The 7,238-nt window shown below is 39.8% G+C and overlaps 1 long non-coding RNA gene across 1 annotated transcript; it reads left to right on the top strand.

Annotated features, from left to right (window-relative positions):
• Window positions 1–320: 320 nt before the first annotated feature.
• LOC119473360 lies at window positions 321–1,318 on the top strand. The gene is made up of 3 exons (XR_005202568.1): window positions 321–364; window positions 645–795; window positions 1,150–1,318. It is a non-coding gene; the product is annotated as an uncharacterized LOC119473360 (long non-coding RNA).
• The last annotated feature ends 5,920 nt before the right edge of the window (window positions 1,319–7,238 follow it).

The following is a 7,238-nucleotide window of genomic DNA, read 5'->3' as shown; positions in this document are numbered from 1 at the left end:
TTTAGTAGAGACAGGGTTTCACCATGTCGGTCAGGATGGTGTCAATCTCCAGACCTGATCCGCCCATCTTGTCCTCCGAAAATGCTGGGATGACAGGCGTGAGCCACTGAGCCTGACCTATTCTCTTTTTTGTTAACCACTGCTTGTTCCAACAAACTTTCCTATCTCCCTCCCTCAATCATAGACACAGAATCAAGCAGATCCCGTTGTCTTTTGTTTTTGACACTTTTTGGCATTAAAACATTCTCATACATATTTAAATGTCCGATTCTGTGGAATATAAAAACTCCATTCTTTCACCAGTTTAAAAAATCTTTGCTCCCCCAACCCAGCTGAGTCTCCACAATCACTAGGCCAGCTTTGTGTAGGTGGAGTCTGAGAAGCTCTTTTACTCTTCCTTCTCTTTTCTTTCTGCTCCTTCCCTCTTACTTAATTTATGGTTCAGGGTCTTACAGAAGTCAGGGCAAAAGGGATGGGTGGAAGAGAAAAAGGTTGGGGATGATTTCACTTAGAAGTGTTCTACTGTTCTCTTGTTTGTTACAAGATGTGAACCCCACAGCTAGTAGACTCCTGCCATGGAGCCTCTAACGCCACCTGAGGCCAGCGCTGCCATCTCTTGTTGACCTCCTGCAATCCTCTTTCAGCTCCTGCTCCAATGATCCTCTCGAGTGGAATCATTCAGGAAACTTCAGCTGGAGATCCCTTCCATGCTGCCTACTTGCCTCATTCTTGGCATGCTGATCCCTGGCAATGCATCAGCTTTCTCCACTCCACTAGCTGTCCTGTGACTATCCTGTGAGTTCCTGACTCAGCTCTCCTTCTTCTATGGCTGAGTTTCTAGTTTCCAGTGCTGCCAGGCAGCTCCACTCTCCAACGGAAGTTATTCTCTTTGAGCCCAACTGTCTTGCCTTGATTAGATATATCTGGGAACACAGCCCCCTCTCTTTGGCCTAAAGCTTTATAAAGCCATCTCTGATGTCTGCCAATAGTTCTCGAAGCTGTTCTCACCTACAATCTGGAAATGGGCTTTGGTCTGGGATTCTGTACTGATGATACAGTACATCGGTTCTGTATTGGCTCATAGGGGTTCTGTACTGATGGTGTAATATCATTCTGTGTTTTGGAGTACTTGTTATTCAATGCTTTCAGATGAAGCTTCACCTGCTATTTGGAGAGATCAAGGAAGTGCCTGTTAGCATCTTTTTATACTCTCTGTGAACATGATGAAGAACTAACAGAGTTCTCAGCCTCTAGGCTTGTGCGTCTCTCTCTCCTGTCACAGGACTTTGCAATGTGTGGATTTTAAAAACTCAAGAAGGCCAGGTAATTACAAAAAGCATTTGTAACATATTTCTTTTCTTTATGCCCATAAAGAGGACAGAAGTTCTTTGGATTTTAAACATGCACAGAAAGATTGTCTGAGTAAAAATAAGATATTTCCCCTTATTAATTCTATTTTGTAAGTGTCCACAGATGCAATATAGATGCGTGCAATGAAAAACACACACTTTACTTGTATATTTGCAACATATACAATGTTAAAATTGCTCCATTATTATCTTAGATTAAGATGTATTTGTTTCTTTTCTAAAGGTGTCTCACATTTCCCAGGAATATGGGTCTAATTTACATAGTATAAAGAATGCTATTTGAAAATTTTCTGCTGATTTTGATCACAATGACTTCAGGCAATGATTCCTTTTGCTGACCCCAGACATTTGGTTAAAATGTAACCTATGAAGAAAACTCAGCTAGTCATACTTTTTATTAGATAGTTCTGGGAAAGTAATTTCTTAGACACTAGTGTTCTGGGTTACCATAGTATCATATCTGGTGACTCACCGGAGCTCTCCCTTCACAAGACTCTAAGCCTGTATTGCCTTCATCATCACCCACAGCATTCTAGGAGAGAAGGATGTGGGGTGTCAATCTCATGTTTCATATTTAGTTCTTGGATATAGTTGGACCCCCTGTCTGCAGTGCTCAAATTCTGAAACTCTTTGAGCTCCCCATTGTCAAAAGAGGAATATATATATGTGTGTTTCCTTAGAGAACCTTGCAAACTTTCACATCTCTCACTTTCTCTCTCTCCTTTACTCCTTTTTTTTTTTTTTCCAGAGAAAGAGTCTCACTCTGTCATCCAAGCTGGGGTGCCATGGTACAGTCAGAGGAGTTGCAGTTACAGCCTCCAACTCCTGGGCTCAAGGGATCCTCCTGCCTCAGCCACCCAGGTAGCTAGGACCACACACATCCCCACCACACCTAGAAATGTTTCAAGTTTTTGTAGAGATGCGACCCTGCTATGTGGTCTTGAACTGCTGGGCTCAAGTGATCCTCCTGCTGCCGCACTCAGCTTCTCTCTGGCATTCTTGCTCTCTCTCACACTCTTGCTCTAGCTCCCACTTTTTAATGCATCCAATAACATCAGCGCTATACTTACAGTGATCAGAAGTCACAGTTAAACAGAGATGCATAACGTGACCGAAAGACTGTATGACTTGAATCAGAAGAGTTTCTCAAGGCTGCACCATTTATTTGCTGAGCAAACTAGATGAGATCTTTCACTTCTTGGAGTCTGTTTTCTCTCCTGTAAAGTGGACTTGCTAGTACCTTCCAGGAAGGTTGTAAGGATGAAATAAGTTTGGAGATGAAAAAGGCCATGTAGTTCCTGACTGGCCTGCCATTCTTCTACTGAGGATTCTGAAATTTCAAAGCTTGAGGTAGATGAAAGGAGCCATTCCAGAGGAGACTGAGGGATGTTGCATGTCTGTGGGGTGACTTAGTGACCATGCGTTGTGCAACTAGACTGCAGTGGCTAGAGATCCTGAGGAACACATGGGGACATAAGATGTCAACTAAAAGAGTCAGCACATATTCAGTGCTTGCTCTGTGCCAGACGCTGTGGCTCTTACGGCATACTATAGCTAATTTAATTCTCACAACAAAGATACACATTATTATTATTTTTCTCTTTGCAGAGGGAGTCACTGCACAAAAGGAGATAAATAACTTGCCAAGAGTCAGACAGAAAATAAGCTGCAGCGGATCTTAGATTAAAACCCTTATCAGCCTGAATTTAGATCTGTGTGCTTTTGAAATGCTCTAATGGCTGAGTACGGTGGCTCACACTTGTCATCCCAGCACTTTGGAAGGCCAAGGAGGGTGGATCAGCTGAGGTCAGGAGTTAGAGACTAGCCTGGCCAACATAGTGAAACCCCGTCTCTACTAAAAAATACAAACATTAGCTGGGTGTGGTGGCGGGCACCTGTAGTTCAAGCTACTCAGGAGGCTGAGACAGGAGAATTGCTTGAACCCAAGAGGTGGAGGTTGCAGTGAGCCAAGATCATGCCACTGCACTCCAGCCTAGGTGACAGGGTAAGACTCTGTCTCAAAAANAAAAAAAAAAAAAAAAAAAAAAAAAAAAAAAAAAAAAAAAAAAAAAAAAAAAGGCAAAAGAAAAGGAAAGAAAAGAAATGCTCTATCGTCTATCGTCAGTTTTGTCTGTTAGTCCCTCCTTACTCTCTGGCATAACAAGATGCTGCAGGCTCATTTTTTATATTCTCCTCCACTTGCTTGGACTCTGACATCCTGATCCATACTACACAGCTGCCTTTGACGTGGCACAGATACCTACTTAACCAGTCTCATCTGAATTACTAGGAGGAAAAGAGAAGGGAAGGAAAAGAGGAAGAAGAGGAGAATGCACAGAATTTCAGTAGTTTCAGGGGGTGCTGTGGTACAGTCAGAGGATTTGGAGTTGCACCCCCTCTTACAACTGGAAAAGAAAATTCTGGGCAAACATTGCAGCATGAAGGCCAGACAGGTCATGGTGTGTTAAAAATCACTCACCTATCACATTAAATACTTATAAAGTATAAGTTGGCTCACTAGCAAGAATTGTGGCTAGAGAGGTAGGCTGGTCTCAATCTGTGAAGGACAGTGAGTTTCTATCATGTAGAGAAGCTGTGTCTGCTGCATTGGGTGCTCAGTAAATATTTAATAAATGAATTTTGAATGGATGTCATACCTCAACCGTTATCAATAAGGAGTTTCCTGAAGAGAGAGAGAGCCAGTGAGTCCTAGAAACATGATTTGGTTCCAGAACATATTTCCTCACCTTGGAAACTGGAAAACAAATTATTCTTTAAGCTTTGCCTCCTACCTTTTGGGAATCATTCCTACTTCCTGCCATCTTTTAAGTTAGATGCTCACCAACCTTTCTTCCTACAACACTTTACGCATATTTGTGTCTCTACACTGAAACATTGTTTTATATACAAAATGTGATACAGAAAAAATCTGCAAACACTTTAAGCCAATATGTAAGGGGGTGCTTTTTAAATATTGTGGTTTTATCTCTAGTTATTGAGTTTTTATGGAGCAAAATAGGTTTCATTTTAAGCACAGGGGTGGGGAGTGTTGTGCATTGATTTAGCCAATAAGAGGCACAAAGTAAGCAAGCCAGAGGACAGTGGCACGGAAATGGAGTGGTCAGAAACCACTCTCATTCTAAGACACTCATTTTTCTAATGTGATAATTGCTATTTATTTTATAGGCTTGCACATGACATATCACCACTGAAACTGCTTCTAATTCTGCTTTTATTATTAACCTCACTTTTCAATTCTTTATCGACCTTGGGCAAGACTATTTTCCTCTTCATAGCATCAATAGAAAAGCTAGTTCAAGTTTGCTTTAAAAGGAATTAATCTCAAAGCTATTTCAACATTTTAAAAGGACCTCATATGAGAATGTTAATAGCTGCTATTAGGCTTGGAATCAGTTCTTCCCTAAGAGGGAAACAAAAGTGCAGGTTTAGTGTCATTTGATCAGAGAAACTAATAGGATGGCTATAAAATGTTGCTATAGAGCAGCTTGGTGTAGTAGAAAAATCCGACAGAGACCAGCATGCTCAGCTATTGCATTTTCTAGCTGTGTGAACTTAGATAAATGTCTAAACCTCTCTGTATCTTGGTTTCTTCATCTGCAACATGTAATCTACATTTTGCTTACTGTTTTATGTCAGTTTCCTGAAGCTATTCTCTGAAACATATGGAAGGAAGGGAGGAAGGGAGGAAGGAAGGAAGGAAGGAAGGAAGGAAGGAAGGAAGGAAGGAAGGAAGGAAATGAGGGAGGTAGGAAGGAAGGGAGCGAGAGAGAGAGAGGGAGCAAGGGAGGGAAGGAAAGATTAACAAAAGACAGAGCGACTGAGATGGAGAGAATGAAGAATGGCATATGTAGTGTGGCAAGGATGCATATTATGTAGAGACAGAAACAAAATATGTTAAATTAGGATTTATTAGCAATATCCTGGACTCTTTATCACCACACTCTTGACTTGCATTCAAGTTTCATGTTTTGGGCTCCCTAACACATGGCTTGTAAAGTTTTTCTGGAGACAGGCATAAAAGAAGGAAAGAGAACATTGATTGAGTGCCTGCAATGTTCAAAGCAAAAAGTACAGTTAAATTTAACTATCACAACAATCTTATGAAGGGCCTTTTCAGTCTCCAGTGTTGCAAAGTGGAACTCAAGGTTAACAGAGTTGATGTGAAGTACCTGGGGTTACAGGATGGGTAAAAGAGAAATCCATGATTGTAACCCAATTTGGTCTCTAAGGTTGCAAAGGAACTACTATAGGATTTTGTGCTGTATTTCCCAAGAGTCCAGAATATTAAAAAAATAATTCAACACATCATGACAATAGGTCAACTCAAAATCCCATAATAATGTCTAGTAGACAAGAGTATAGAAATTGTTTTAAAGTGTCTTATGAAAGAAATGCTCTTCATGCTCATCGAGGCTTCTTTCACATGAAACTATTTGCAAAAAATTTATAGATCAAGTGACATTCTAGGCAATTAAGTCCTCATACAGCCTGGGAATGATGCAATAGTTTTCAAAAATAATTTCCACTGTGGCAGAAATGCAAATTGATTGAAGTTACAATGTCACTCAAAAAGTTTGCTAGTCTTTTTAAGAATGACATTAAGCAGTGACAGACAATTGACGAGGACAGACGCTTCAACGGAGGTTGACGGAGGGACGGTGATGCTTCAAGAAGCGAAAAAGTGATCCAGTGAGAAATATGCATGAGTGATTGTTTTCTTTCCATTCTTTTTCTTTCTGTATTTTTAAATACAGGTGTCAATATATTCTTTTCTAATTTTTTAAAATACAAAAACCTGATTTATATTTGTCTTTTAGGAACTCAAACAGTAATTACTTGGTCTTACATTTAAGCAAAAATTAAATGCACCTTAATTAAATAAAACAGAGTTTACATAATAGAACATATGGTGCCATCTGCAGAATAGTGCTTAGAATTTGGGGAAAATGTGGAGATGACTGCATTTTTTGCATCTACAACATGCTCAAAATAAGGAGCTTAGAGCTGTTTTTTTGTTTAAAGCTCTGAAGTTGGAAAATTTCTGACTGGATTCTCATGATAAAACCAAATGAGCATGAATAATGTTGTGACCAGATACTACTAGAACCGGAGACCTAGATAGGAAATTCTACTGGTAAATTTTATAAGCAAGAAACCTGGGGTGCAGATGGGCAAAGAGGGTTACCATCTTTCTGTAGTGAGTAAATGTCAGTACTCAGACTAAAACTCAAGCTCTGTTCATTGTGCTCCACATCACTGCTACTCATTAAAGAAACTGCTTTCCACTAGAGATGCAAAGTTCCTCTGATCAGTTTCTGAGCTCCACTGTGGAGAAAGAGCCGTAGTTTAAATGACTGTAATACATGTAATTCAATTGATTCCATTGCGATACATTGAATCCACTTCACTTCAATATGGCTGATATTTGTTGTCCATTCACTATGTGCCAATAACTTTTCTGGGATACGTAAAGGAAAATAAACTCCTGCCTTTATCAGAGTTTATTTTCTAAACAATGCATGCTATTGTTTTATAGTTATGTCTTCTAGAAACTTGGTTGTTGCAATTATCTTTTTAAAATGTACTATGACAAAAATAAAATGCTTAAAAGCCAGCACATGTTCAGCAACAGGATTTCTGTTTTACATGCTATAGCGAGCTGTACGTCAAGAGGTGGTCAAATAAGACAAATGTCTCCACCTCTACATCTGATAATCTATTCTGAAGAGAGGGTCCAAAAGCCATGAACTTATGAATCATACAAGATGATTAATTTTCCTTCCTCTCTTATGAAGACCTGGTTCAGAAATCAGGAGATGTACCCTTCAAAAAAAGGGTGAACATCCT

The sequence above is a fragment of the Cebus imitator genome, unplaced genomic scaffold (assembly GCF_001604975.1).
Source record: "Cebus imitator isolate Cc_AM_T3 unplaced genomic scaffold, Cebus_imitator-1.0 Scaffold151, whole genome shotgun sequence".
In the NCBI taxonomy this organism is placed as follows: domain Eukaryota; kingdom Metazoa; phylum Chordata; class Mammalia; order Primates; family Cebidae; genus Cebus; species Cebus imitator.
This window is presented reverse-complemented; position numbering and strand designations above follow the sequence as displayed.